Here is a 15,827-nt window from a genome sequence, read left to right as displayed (position 1 = left end):
GATGCAGAAGCGCATCCTGTGAAGCTGGATTAAGCAGACGATCCTGTGACGCTGGATGACGAAGCGTGTCTAGTGAAGCTGGATTTAGCAGACGAAGCGTATACTGTGAAGCTGGATGAGCTATGGTTTCCAGGGCGGGTGGATGTAGTGAAATTAACGGGTCTTCTCACTAGTCAGAGTTTCAGCTTTTGGTGAGAAGGGGGTTGCTTGAGTGTGATCCTTTGTTGGTAAAAGATCACGTCGGGGTCACCAATGTTTGTGCCTAACCGAAGTAGACACTTCTGGGTCACACCGTGGGACAAGGGGCAGGCAGGACGATCGCGTCGTGGCAATGGTAACGATGGTTACTGCGATGCCGGACCACAGGCGATGCGGAACTGCACTGAGGTTGAGCTAACGTAGGTAGCTGCTAGTGGAGATAGTGTATTCCAGCCCTATTCCAGAGGTAGGAAGTAGAACCGCGGAGTTATGAGGTGTGTTGATAACTGATTTATTCTTCATTTGATATGCTTATATATCATGCTTATATACTACTTATAACACGGAAGTTTATTGTAATGATTAGTGAAATAAGCTTTATTCTAAAGTAGGTAGGTAGGTCGGGGAGTTTTGATTATGGTAGCAGTTTGCGTAGTTGGTTCGGCAGACACCGCAAAATTTGCAGACTGCATTGGCGGGTCAGTGTACCGTTGTGATGGTGAGACGGTGAGTTAGTAAGACATATAATGTGCTGATCAGCAATTGTCATATGCAGTTGGTGCTACTGAGCGCCTGGTACTGTTCCCAACTTGGCTACTGCTTGACTTGTTGGGTGTGGTCATGTTGAACACCTTTGGGTACGAACATTAACAAAAGTCAGGCTTCTTGTGGGTTTTAAGTTGATGAGAAGTCGGTTCTGTATTAGTTGGGTTTTCTCTTGTAGTATAAAGTTCAGTCAGCTGCAATGAACTATTATGTACAGCGGTTGATTCTCGATCGGACGAGTCCGTGTCGCTAGCTCTTGATTGGCTACATACATCTTCAGGCTCCTTTATTTTATGATCCATCTTCGTTAAATGAATCCCTTCTTCATCGAGTGAAATCTCATTCTGCCGTTTGCCATCATCTATATCAAATTGATTATCATTCATCGGATATTTATCTTTCGTTGGCTCATAAGCAGCGTTCGGTCCTGCAAGATCATCTCTGTCTTCTACCAGAATAGGGTTCATTTCCTTATCATATGAGGTTTCTTTATTGAGATAACCTGTGATTACATAACCAAGCCTTGTGCCTTGTCACAAAGGATTATTAAGTTCTAGTTCAAGAAGTTCACCGGCTATTACACGAAAAAATACTTTAACCCCTATGGTTAGGTCAATAGGTCCTGGTTACCGAAAGTCTGGATCTGTTAACGGCAGTCCCTCGGGAATATTAAGATCGGTATCATTCGATACTGACGGTTGCTCTGTAATGACTGTGGGAATAATAAATACCTCTATTTGAGTTTCAAGCCCTAATGTATTATCCAATTGCTGTTGATATTTTTTCAATCGGTGACATATTCTTAAGAGATAGCAGATCTGCCATCCTCCTGTTTGTAGTTGACCGTTTGGCCCTTGTAATGATACCTTGGCGGTTGCGAGCAGAGTATTTTTTCTAGGGTTGTCGTAGCCTGCAATGGTTGCTGCTCCGGCCACTAGATTGCTAGTCGGTACTTTGTGTAACGATGGTTACTGCGATGCCGGACCACAGGCGATGCGGAACTGCACTGAGGTTAAGCTAACGTAGGTAGCTGCTAGTGGAGATAGTGTATTACGAGGGTTGTCGTAGCCTGCAATGGTTGCTGCTCCGGCCACTAGATTGCTAGTCGGTACTTGGTGTAACAGTGAATGATGCCGTTGCTGGCAGACTCGACAAGTGGTCGGTGATCCACAGTTTTCAACCTTATGAGCTGTAGACAAACAATTTGTGCATGCTCCTACTTGAATAATGGCTTGGCGCCGCGTTTTGGAGTCCATTTCATGGAAACGGCTACGTGCTCCAAAATTATGTTGTCCTAGGTGACAAATCTTACAGCTCTCATCGTTATGAACTGACTGATTGCGGATTGTTGTTGTAGGTTGAGCACTTATCGTCTCCAGCATGCAAGCGCGCCGCTCAATAAACGTCAATACACTCCTGAACGTTGGAATTTCCGTTGGAGCATCCGCTGAATTTTCCAGAGCAGCTAGAGATTGCTGGTCTAGTTTTCTTCACAGGATTGGATCCCAGGATTTTGTGCTGACATCGAGGTTGATTTTTTTGATTTTTTTATAGTGTCATGTAAGGCCCTTAGTTGGCGCGAGGAGCCGTCTATAGGCTTATGGTCAATAATTTTTGCTATGGCCGCGAATACTAGTATTTTTCCTTTCTGGTACCTTCAAACGCAAACAGGTGTTTTCATAGCCACCCTGTGAGAAGGCTGTGTCTGTCAAAACGTTCCTCGCTTCACCACGAAGCGAACTCTGTAGAATATTAAGTTTTTGACTGGTCGAATATGGTTTATTTTGTACCAATTCCACAAAGAGATCATGGAACCGTGGCCAGTCTAGATACTTACCGTTGAACTCCGGAATGCTAATTGGCGGAAGTGCCAAGTTTAGGCTCATTGGTGCTTCGTTTTCTCAAAGCAGGTTCATTTCGTATTCCTCGTATAATGTGTGGAATTGGGCTAGCTCCGCTTCTGCCGGAGCTGTGGCCCCCAGGAGTGCTACCCAATTCGTTGTAAGCTTGCCTCAGTAACGCCCTATGAAGATCCACGCGCCTTTGTAGGGCTGGGGTGACGGTTGGGGCGTTCGAAGCTAATGTTAATGATGAATCCAATTCGTTGCATCTTCTCTGCAACTGTCGGATCACCCTATCAATTGCGGAGTCTCCTTGGACTTGATCTGCTGTTGTGATCTTGTAGTTGGCCAAAGTTCGTCTGCGGGCCTCCGGAAGTCCGCTTTTAGTTGGCATGTAGTCCAGAAAGATTTTTTTGATATTTTTCGACCAGCTCCTTAAGTACTACTAGTCGTGAAGAGTACTCACTTCTAGTGGGTAATGTCGCTTGTTGGACTTCTTCATCTAGGTCGCAAAACTGCTGCCAGAGATGGTTTAGCTGATTTAGCTTACCGGAGTAATAGCCGTCTCGGTGGCGTCTTTCGACCGAATTCTTGCCATAATTCTCTATTAGCTGTTGGATCTGTACTTGTAGCTCATTTGGCTGTCTAGTAATCGATTGTGTAAATCGATTCTTGTGTGAATCGTTTTCTTTATGAGAGAAGTAGACATACTGTCTTGTAAACAAAAAACCTGCGAAGCCGGATAAAGCTGTGTAAGCTGGATGAAGCTGAGTATCCTGTGAAGCTGAATGAAGCTGAGTATCCTGTGAAGCTGGATGAAGCTCGGTATCTTGTGAAGCGGGATAAAGCTGACGATCCTGTGAAGCTGGATTAAGCTGACGTTCCTGTGACGCTGCATGACGAAGCGTATCCTGTGAAGCTGGATTAAGCTGACGATCCAGTGACGCTGAATGACGAAGCGTATCCTGTGAAGCTGGATTAAGCTGAGTATCCTGTGAAGCTGGACGCAGAAGCGCATTCTGTGAAGCTGGATTAAGCTGACGATCCTGTGACGCTGGATGAAGAAGCGTATCCTGTGAAGCTGGACTAAGCAGACGATCCTGTGACGCTGGATGACGAAGCGTGTCCTGTGAAGCTCGATTTAGCAGACGAAGCGTATACTGTGAAGCTGGATGAGCTATGGTATCCAGGGCGGGTGGATGTAGTGAACTTAACGCTTTGAGTGTGATCCTTTGTTGGTAAAAGATCACGTCGGGGTCACCAATGTTTGTGCCTAACCGAAGTAGACACTTCTGGGTCACACCGTGGGACAAGGGGCAGGCAGGACTATCACGTCGTGGCAATGGTAACGATGGTTACTGCGATGCCGGACCACAGGCGATGCGGAACTGCACTGAGGTTAAGCTAACGTAGGTAGCTGCTAGTGGAGATAGTGTATTACGAGCCCTATTCCCAGAGGTAGGAAGTAGAACCGCGGAGTTATGAGGTGTGTTGATAACTGATTTATTCTTCATTTGATATGCTTATATATCATGCTTATATACTACTTGGAACACGGAAGTTTATTGTAATGATTAGTGAAATAAGCTTTATTCTAAAGTAGGTAGGTAGGTCGGGGAGTTTTGATTATGGTAGCAGTTTGCGTAGTTGGCCCGGCAGACACCGCAAAATATGCAGACTGCATTGGCGGGTCAGTGTACCGTTGTGTTGGTGAGACGGTGAGTTAGTAAGACATATAACGTGCTGATCAGCAATTCTCATATGCAGTTGGTGCTACTGAGCGCCTGGTACTGTTCCCAACTTGGCTACTGCTTGACTTGTGCGGTCGTGTTGAGCACCTTTGGGTACGAACAGGATATATATGGCCTAAAGACCCATCTGGATACCCTAACATAGGAAAAGTTTTGGTACAGCCACTTAAGAGGATAATTTTTTAGTTGGTACATATCAAGGAACACAGGAAATATAAACATAAAGAATCGGGTATGTATATCAATTTGCGCGCAAACAAAATGGCACGTGCATAACCTAGAAAACCAGAGACATAGATAGTTAAGCAAGGAAAAGTATACCCAAAGAAATATATATTTAAGCACAAAAGAGAAAACCGCTACATAGGCATAGCAAAAGAGAGAGCGAGCCTTCTATAGGTAAACCAGTCAGGTCGTGAGATTTAATAGCACAAGGTAGGGAGAAGCTTACCTATACTCCGCACAGCGCAGCCATCTTGATTCACTCTCGTCGTCTTCTCTCTCACACTCGAAGCGGAGTCGGAATATTCGTTTGACCCACGCTATAATTTTTTCGAAAAGATGCGGAACTCTTGTTGGGACAACAGACCCCATTACATTTATTCAGCATCTCGAGGAACGAACCACTGCTTACGAGGTCAACGTGGAAAAGATGCCGCAAGCCATTTCTGGTTTCTTGACGGACACCGCGGAACACTGGTTCAGGACAATCCAGCTACTCGGGAAGTCATGAAAAAATTTAAAAAAAAGCGTTTCTAGATTTCTTTCTGCCACCGAGGTAATTTCAGAGACTCGAGGACGAGATCTGCACCAGATACCAGCGGCAAAAACGTTTAAACAATACTTGGTGAATATTCAACTTATGATGCATAGAACGGGACAGGAATTGGAACGAATTTACGAAAATCTAAGTCCAGATTACAAGCTGTTCACCAGGAGACACGAGTTCGCGACACTAGAGCAACTGACCGCCTTGCGGTAAACAACGAAGTAACAGGAGATCGAGATATAGAAAATCATGCCAGGAGGATGCCACGAATGAGTCGCCAGAACATCACGCCAGTGCCTAGACATACACTAGTACAAGCTGCTGCGATTCCAGAGCAGATTCCTCGAGTGGGGAATTTGTCAACGGTGCCGAATTTCAGACTAGCTTGCAGGAACTGTGCAGAAGAGGGACATCTTTCACAGGAGTGGCGCAATCACAGAGTTTTCTTCAGTTGGGATTGTGGTCGCCGAGGAATGCAAACGGTATTCTACCGTCGCCGTACCCGCCCGGGAAACGAGAGGAGTCTTTCCCATCTCGGGGATATATACTACAGGTCCAAGCCAGCAGAATTATCGCGCAGGTACGAGTTGACGGTCGGTGATTCAACGCAACTATAGATACAGGAGCCAGCTGAAGTTTTGTGAGCGAACGAGTCGTCCAACTTGTCGGAACACCACATAACGTACGGACGGTACGCACGTAGGCTAGCCAGGCCGAAGGCTCACGAAAGGAGATAACCAAGTCAATCGTAACGAAAGTGTTAGTTTTACCCTCATGGAAGATGTGCCTTTAGGCATGGACTTTCTCTGCAGTTTCTCCGCAACCTTTCAATGTGGTTGCGTATATCTCCAGATTAAACCACTTCTTTTAACCAGCTCCAAGAACGATTCAGTCTTGTCCCCTCTTTCTGAAAATGAGTATTCTCTAACTTTGATTGACAGCGTCGAATTCACCGCACAGGACCCACCGGAATGCCATCCGGCCTGACAAACCGAATTTTAGGGCCTCAATACGATTCAGCCGTGCGAAACAACCCGATCCGACGGAACCAAGAACCAACACGAGAGGAAGTATCGGAACGAAGCAAATATGCGAGTCACGCCCGAGGCGACTTGCCCAGAAATTACTCCCCATCCAAACCAGAGTATTTACTTGACGCTGGAGGAGCACTAGTAGTTCTCAAGGAGACCACAGAGCAGGAAGCCCTAGAACCATGGGTGAACCAATTCCTGTAGAAAGAATTAACCAAATTCGAGGGACTTTCAGGAGGGTCGCCTATCGCCGAACACTCAATTACAAAGCGGGATGAGAAGCCCATTAAACAAAGATTGTTCGTACCCAAAGATACTCAACATGACCACCCAACAAATCAAGCAGTAGCCAGGTTGGAAACAGTACCAGGCGCTCAGTAGCACTCACTGCAGATGAGAATTGCTGATCAGCATATTATATGTCTCACTAACTCACCGTCTCACCGACTCAACGCCACACTGACCCGCGGTACCAAATGAAGAATAAATCAGCTATCAACACACTTCATAACTCCGCGGTTCTACTTCCTACATCTGGGAATAGGGCTCGTAATACACTATCTCAACTAACAGCTAACCATGCTAGCTCACCCTCAGCGCAGCTCCAGCATCGCCTGTGGTCCGGCATCACAGTTACCATCGTTACCATTGCCGCGACGCGATCGTCCTGCCATCAAAGCGTCCCCATGCCAGTGACAAGTGCTCATTAACTTGTCCCGCGGTGTGATCCAGAAGTGTCTACTTCGGTTAAGCGTGATCATTTACCAACAAAGGATCACAATCAAGAAACCCCCTTCCTACCAAAGGCTGAACCTCTGACTGGTAAGAAGACCCGTTAAGTTCACTACATCCACCCGCTCGGAAACCATAGCTCATTCAGCTTCACAGTATACGCTTCGTCATCCAGCGTCACAGGATCGTCTGCTTAATACAGCTTCACAGGATACGCTTCGTCATCCAGCGTCACAGGATCGTCAGCTTAATCCAGCTTCACAGGATAAGCTTCTTCTTCTAGCGTCACAGGAACGTCAGCTTCATCCAGCTTCACAGTATACTCAGCTTCATCCAGCTTCACAGGACACTCACCTTAATCCAGCTTTACAGGACTCACAGCTTCATCCAGCTTCACAGGATACGCTTCTTCTTCCAGCGTCAAAGGAACGTCATCTTCATCCAGCTTCATAGGATACTCAGCTTCATCCAGCTTCACAGGATACTCAGCTTAATCCAGCTTCACAGGACTCACAGCTTCATCCAGCTTCACAGGATACGCTTCTTCTTCCAGCGCCACAAGAACGTCAGCTTCATTCACAGGATACTCAGCTTCATCCAGCTTCACAGGACACACAGCTTTATCCGGCTTCACAGGGTTTTTTGTTTCCAGGACACACAATATGTCTACTTCATTCATAGAAGAAACAAGTCACACAAGAATCGATTTACACAATCGATTACTAGACACCCAAAACGAGCTGCAAGGGAAAATACAACAGCTCATTAAGAATTATGGCAAGGATTCTGCCGACCGACGCCACCGAGACGGCTATTATTTCGGTAAGCTTAATCAGTTAAACGATCTCTGGCAGCAGTTTGCGACCTAGATGAAGAAGTCCAACAAGCGGCATTACCCACTGGAAGTGAGTACTCTTCACGAGTAGTAGCACACAAGGAGCTGGTCGAAAAATATCAGAATATCTTTCTGGACAACATGCCAACTAAAAGCGGACTTCCGGAGGCCCGCAGACGAACTTTGTCCAACTTCAAGATCACAACAGGAGATTAAGTCAAAGGAGACTCCACAATTGACAGAGTGATCCGACAGTTGCAGAGAAGATGCAACGAATTGGATTCATCATTAACATTAGCCTCGAACGCCCCAACCGTCACCCCAGCCCTACAAAGGCACCTGGATCTTCATTGGGCGTTACTGAGGCAAGCCCACGACGAATTGGACACCACACCTGGGGCCGCAGCTCTGGCAGAAGCAGAGCTAGCTCAATTACACACATTATACGAGGAATACGAAATGAACCTGAACATAGACGTGCCAAATGATCAAGTTCTACTAGGGCACAATTTCAGTCCCCACGGTAATGTCAACTTTATCGCAAATGGGAGTGTTAAGCAGCATCAAGAAGATGTGAAGGACGTGAATCACGAACATGAACCGCCGCAGTTGAAGGAAAGATCCTCTTCGGTGAATGATTTGTTAGGTGCTTTCTATACAATTCGGCCAAGGGCTGACCGATATCACGACTTAATTTAGGGTACCCCTCAATGGGGGGGAGAATGTTCGTACCCAAAGATACTCAACATGACCATACCCAACAAATCAAGCAGTAGCCAAGTTGGGAACAGTACCAGGCGCTCAGTAGCACTCACTGCAGATGAGAATTGCTGATCAGCACATTATATGTCTCACTTACTCACCGTCTCATCGACGCAGTCAGCACATTTTGCAGTGTCAGCCGAGCCAACTACGCAAACTACTACCATAATCATAATTCCCTGACCTAGTTTAGAATACAGCTTGTTTCACTTAACATTACAATAGTCTTCCGTGTTCCAAGTAGTTTATAAGCAGATTTCAAATGAAGAATAAATCAGTTATCAACGCACCTCATAACTCCGCGGTTCTACTTCCTACTACTTCCTACTCTGGGAATAGGGCTCGTAATACACTATCTCAACTAGCAGCTAACCACGTTAGCTCACACTCAGCGCAGCTGAGGTCCGGCATCGCAGTAACTATCGTTACCATCGCCGCGACGCGATCGTCCTGCCATCAAAGCGTCCCCGTGCCAGCTACAAGTGCTCATTACCTTATCCCGCGGTGTGACCCAGAAGTTTCTACTTCGGTTAGGCACAATCAAAGATATTTTCCTAAGATTCCAGTGATACAGAGGATTATCGATGAGCAGATCGACGAGCTGCTGCGCAACGATTGCATAGAGCCCTCTCGGAGCCCCCATAGGGCCCCTATTGTACTCGTACGCAAGAACTGAACGCCGCCTCTATTCCAGATGCCCCGTATAGCACACATCTTGGAACGTCTAAGACACGCAAGGTATATCTCAACCTTGGACCTGAAGAGTGGATATTGGCAGATCTCCATGGCCAAGGCCAGTCGCGAATGCAATGCGTTTACGGTTCCAGGGAGAGGACTGTAGCACTGGAAAGTATTGCCCTTTGGTCTCCACTCAGAACCAGCCACTTTTCAGCGGGCGCTCGATAGCATTATTGGACCCGATACGGAGCCCAACGCATTTGCCTATTTGGATGATATTATTATCATCGGACGTACTCTCGCGGAGCACGTGCAGCATTTGCAGGAAGTATTCCGACGGAGAAGGAGTGTCTGGCTATCATATGGGCCATCAGGGAACTAAAGCGTTACCTGAAAGGGTATCGATTCGAGGTGATAACAGACCACCACGCCTTGAAATGGCTCAACTCAATCGATAACTCCACTGGCCGGATCGCACGGTGGGCGTTGGAACTGCACCAGTACCAGTTCGACGTCACATACCGGCGCGGGAGCCAGAATATTGAAGCGGACGCGCTGTCATGACAGCCTTTGGAGGTGATCCAGACGATCAAGGAAAACCAGCAGTTATATCGACATATTGGATCACGACTCGACGATGAGGACTCGGTGCAACGGAAACAGTGTGTGGCCACGGAACACCGTCAGCAAGTGCTGTCGGAGTGTCATGACCAGCCCACGGCAGGTCATCTCGGAATCGCCCAGAGGTATTACTGGCCGGGACTCTTTAATGATGTAGCCAGGTATATTGTTGATGCATAACGTTGATGCACTAAGAGCAGCACAAACAAGTGGCTCAAACGACACCAAGCACGTGCTTGTTACGCTCGGGCTCATTTTTATTTCGGGCAAACCCGGTTCGCGAGGAAGGTACATAGAACAAATAAAGACAGGACAAAACATAGATCAACAAGACTAAAGCAAATGAGTTAAGATTTTAGTTTTTAGTACAGGGATAGAAGTTGAGGAACAATTTAAATAATATAGGTTGCTATAATTATTAGAAAGAACGCGAAAGGGCTCATACTGACTAAAATTAGATGAACATCGTGGCAAGTTGATAGGATGGTAGTTTCGCATTAGTCTAACAGGAACATTGAAAGTTAGGCGGCTTACCAAATCTACAGAATCAATATCGCCTCTGATAAGATTATTCATAAAAATAGTACCAAGCTTAATTCTATGGCTTACTAGACCAGGCAAATTTATTAATAGCAATCTACTCGAGTAAGAAGGCAACCTCACGTCTTGATTCCAGTTCAAACCACGTAAGGCAAAAAGAAGAAATTGTTTATGTACGGACTCTATACGGTCAATGTGCACTTGATACGGAGGACTCCAAACGGAAGAACAGTATTCTAAATTAGGACGGACAAGTGAGGTAAATAATAATTTGGCCTTGGAAGATCATTTATAAACAGAGTAAACAGCAAAGGGCCTAAATGACTGCCCTGAGGCACTCCAGATGTCACGTTGATCATCTTGGAAACAGCGTTTTGGAATAAAACCCTCTGAGATCTACCATTCAAATAACTTGAAATCCATGTTAACAGATTATTCGGAAACCCAAGCTGATCTCACTTGAATAAAAGAAGAGAGTGGTTTACAGAGTCAAAGGCTTTACTAAAATCTGTATATATAACGTCCGTCTGCAATTTTTTGTTAAATCCATCTAGTACAAAAGATGTCAATTCGAGCAGGTTAGTGGTGGTCGATCCACGCTTAACAAAACCATGTTGACACGGCTATATTAAAGAGGAGCACAAATGTTGCAACTGAGAGGTAATAATGCGTTCAAATGTTTTAGGAATTGCAGACAATTTGGAGATTCCTCTATAGTTCTGAACATTAACCTTCGAACCCTTTTTGTGTAGTGGAATAATAAAAGAATCTTTCCAGATAGTAGGAAAAACAGATGATGAAATAGACAAATGAAAAAGTTTAAGAATGGGTTTACAAACAGTTCGGGCACAAAACTTAAGAACACACCCAGGGAGTCCATCTGGCCCCGGAGAATAGGTTGGCGTTATAGTTTCTAAATCACTTAAGAGAGAACTTTCGGTGATTACAGGAGAAACAAGGAAGAACGCTATAGTCGAGTACCTCGACTATCAGATACCCGTTACTCAAAGGGAAATGGAGATATGCAAGCAGCAAAGCGAGATTAAAATGCGCCACCTACCGGCGGTAGACAGATTAAAGCGTGTTGGGCGTTAGAGAGGGCGTGGCAAATTTATTTTTGGATCAATCGATAGGTATTGACGACACCAATACACTTCAGTTAAATTTTTTATCTAGCATGCAAATTGTGGGCGTCACAGGTTTTCGCGGTTTGTGGGCGTGGCAAACTTTTTTTTTAAGTCAATCGATAGGTATTGATGAGAACAATACATTTCAGTTATTTTATTTTTATTTTAGTTCATTTTCTATCTAGCATCAAAACTGTAGGAGTTACAGTTTTGGGCGGTTTGTGGGCGTTAGAGTGGGCGTGGCAGTCTACTGAAACAAACTTGCGCTGCGTAAGAAGCTCAGGAATCTGTACGTCAAATCTCAATAGCCTAGCTCTCATAGTTTCCGAGATCTCAGCGTTCATTCGGACAGACAGACGGACAGACGGACATGGCTAGATCGACTCGGCTAGTGATCCTGATCAAGAATATATATACTTTATGGGGTCGGAAACGCTTCCTTCTGCCTGTTACATTCTTTCCGACGAATCTAGTATACCGTTTTACTCTACGAGTAACGGGTATAAAAATACTATTTGCCCTATTTAAATGATTAGGGTAGCTAGAATTAGACCAAGAAACAGAACTATAAGTAGATTGGAAGAATTCAGCAAATAAATCTGCAATTTCGGGATCCGTAGAGTTTAATCGTACGGATGATGGCAATGCTGAAAGCATTCTCTTAGCATTGAAAAAGCTATAAAACTGCCTCGGATCCTTTGAAAATTCAAATTTACATCGGTTCAAATACGTGGAATAGAAATGACTGTTAAGTACATTAAAATTAGTACGAGCCACCACATATCTTGAAAAATCGGATGGCCTATCCGACTTTTTGTACTTTTAATAGAAGTTTGTTTTTAGGTTTCTAAGTCCTTGCAACTGATTGGTAAACCAAGGTGGCCTGTCTAACCTAGGAGGAAAACTATCAGGAACACGTTCACAGAAAAAAGAGTTTAGGACACTATAAAATAGTTCCGTAGCACTTTCAATATCCAAGCAATTATATAAATTTGTCCAGTTATATTGTGAAATCAAGTTGTTGAGTTTACTAAAGTCACAATTACGAAAGCATCTACTTTTCGTTAGAGAAAGTGAAGGAGAGAGGGTATCAACGCAGGGAAGACAAATTGTAAGTTCTAATGTGGGATGATACTGGTCTTCAGGCACAACTAGTGGGTCAATTATAGATACAGTGACTTCAGACGGATCTAAAACAAATACAAGATCTAATTGTCAGTTTAGTGAATTACGTATAAAGCTAACTTGCTGTAATGATAATTGTAACAGACCGTCAACGAAGTCATGGTCAGATAAAGGGGTAGAGACAAGTGAGTCAGTGGAAAGGGACCAAGAAATTTCAGGGAGATTGAAATCACCCAAAACAATTAAAAGATCCCTTTCGGAAAGATGAGATAAAACAGTTTTTATTGCAGACAAATGTTGCTCATATATTGTGAGGTCGGATCCAGGTTGAATATAAGAACAAGTTACATAAGTAGAAAAAGATTTCAAAGAAACTTTAACACCAACGAATTCTATGTCATTGGGACTAAGAAAGTATATTCTCTCCGATGTTAAAGTAGAGGTAACGGCAACCAGCACCCCACCCCCCCTACGAGGAGAGCGATCAGTTCTATACGTATTAAAATTTTTGGACAGAACTTCAGGGTCTGATATCTCCGGTTTCAGCCAAGTCTCAGTAAAGGCCAGAATGTCTTCAGAAAAGGCAGAGGAGTCACCATAAAGCTTAGGTAGCTTCATATTAAGTCCCCAAACATTTTGATAGGCCAAAAATAAACTGCTCAGTTTTTTGGCGCAGGTACTGTCGTGAAAGACCTATTATTAGTTCTCCGTCTGTTTGGAACAAATTCTTTAATGACCAATTCACCATTAAGCCAAAAACTTTTAGAATTTAGTACATTAAATACTTCCGGAGGAGCAGATATTTTAAATGAAGATATCCTACGAACATATGGAAATTTAAACTCCTCCACTGTGAAGTTTTGAGATGGGAATTCTTGTTGCATAAATTTCCAAACATCTGCAGATGTGGTTTCAGGTGTTAGACGAGACACAAATAATTGCTTCCTATATGGAAGAACCGAGAGGCTCTTTCTTCCACCACCAGCAATCTGAACATCGTTCGTCTGATTATCGAGACTAGGGACTCCTATAGAGCTAACTTCACCTGTAGGCACAGAAAGCTGCGTAGGGTTTGGCCCCTTAGGCTGACTAGCAGAAACAGGGACTCCTCCAGAGCTTTTGGTACCTATGGGTACTGCTGTTAGTAAACTTTAGGTGCCCCAGCCCCAGTAGATGCCGACATAGCTGCCATTACCGATCGGGTAAAAATGTTCGAAGCTACGTTGGGATTTGGAACCGATGCCTTTACTTAAACAGATTTTGAAGGAGCGGTCTTTTTGCGTTTAGGTGACCCTACTGACACTTTTTTATTATCAAGGTCCGCCTTAAACTCTTTAAAATCAGCAACTACGCTCATAAGTTTATTACATAGCCATCCAAATCACGGTCTATCTCAACGCATGAGGCACAAGTCCACGAAAAACCAACACGTAGGTCAATAAAATCTTTTACTCTGCCAACAAGTCCAGTACATTTTGGATGTATGACTGTATTGCAGAGACGACAGTAAATAAAAACGTCATTAGGTGACGATCCAAACTGACAATCTTTCTTGGAACAAAAAAGAGCCATTTTTAAGTATTTAAATTTAAGAAAAAAAGTTATTTATATAACCAAAGAATCAAAAGAACCTCACTTAATTTGACACTGGGATTAAACAATAAAAATGGAGACACACAAAATCACAAAAGTATAAGAGCGCGTAGAGACTGCGAAAGCGAGATAGCGCGACAGAGTGGCTGTCGACTGAGCGTGGCTTGCGAAACACAAACAAAATATACACGACAACAGTTTTGACGACAAGAAACGGGAGAGAGATTACAAGAAAGTTATGGGAAACAATAACAAAAGCTATTGAAACAAATGCACCACAGCGTACAGAACTTACAATAACAAAATGCACAGGCGAAAAACAGACAATAAAATAGACAATTAAACATAAACAAACGATTTAAAACACAAGCACGGCTGGTTATGTTGGACTAAGTCACAAAGCAAGGCACCAGTAACACAGATATTAATGACAAATTGACAAAAATCACAGAGCACAAGATAAACACAACCGGTCACAAGCGACGCTAAATCGATTATGATTCGTTCGTTAGTGTGATACTTGCTAGCCGTTAAAGGTAAGCCAGAACAAACCAGTGGGTAAGATGTTTATTTTACGGCACCCTATAGCAGAACCCGACGGAGAGGGCCAGGCGCACTATTGAAACTATGGTCGCCCAATACATCGAGGAGAAGTAGACGACATTGGACGAGTTGTTACCCGAGCTGAACCTGGCCATAAATAGCAGCGTATCGATTTCCACCGGATTCAGCACGGTCTTCGTTATTCAAGGCAGAGAGCCACGACTCCCAGGGGCCCTGTATGATGAACTCACTGCGGGACCAAGCGGTGCTCCCCAATTACCAGTCATAAAAGCGGAAATGCTTCAAGACGTGTTTAAGGCGGTCCAGGAAAAAATTCAGCGATCTTCGCTAGACCAAAGAAAGCGGTACGACCTCCGACGACGCGCTTGAATTCCAGCCATAGGATAACTCGTATTCGTAAAGCAACACCACTTGCCTAAGGCGGCGGATAACTTTGCCGCAAAGTTGGCCCCCAAGTATGGACCATACATGGTTATTAAATTCATTTCGACCACGATCGTACGTCTATAACATACGCACAGTAAGCAGCGCAGCATCACTCGGAGACCTAAAAAAAGCGATGAAGGATCCTGAGACCCAGAGCCTGGTACCCGAAAAGCTGGACAACACAGTAGACACCAAGGCGACAGATCGAGCTTAGCGGTCGAGGGACGCTAAACTTCAGAGCAGCAGGAAGCCCTCACGACGGCGGCACAACATCAGCAAGCCCTCACGACGGCGAAGCATCAAGAAATATAGATCAAGCCGGCAGAACGTTTTAGCGGTTGAGTGACGCTAGAAACCTGGGAGACGAACACAGGAGGCCAGAGCCGTTAGCGCCGTGAACATTGCGACAGGAGCCAAAACTGAGTCAGTGTGGGACACTTGCTGGACGGTGCGCCTTCCCAACGCCCCCACTCCCCTAAGGGGGAAACTCAACGCTCCCAGTGTCTACACTAGCTCACCCCTCAAAAACGAAAGGCCTAACATCGACCCCGAACGCTAGGTAGCCCCTTAGTAAACGTTATACTAATAACACTTGTTTCCCCACAGATATGGCGTCGGGCAACTTCCCCGATTGGAGGCACCTGGTGCGGTGCGTCGATAAGGCCATCGGCCCCTGTCCAGAGCCACC

This window comes from Drosophila suzukii, chromosome 3 (assembly GCF_043229965.1).
Source record: "Drosophila suzukii chromosome 3, CBGP_Dsuzu_IsoJpt1.0, whole genome shotgun sequence".
In the NCBI taxonomy this organism is placed as follows: Eukaryota; Metazoa; Arthropoda; class Insecta; order Diptera; family Drosophilidae; genus Drosophila; species Drosophila suzukii.
This window is presented reverse-complemented; position numbering follows the sequence as displayed.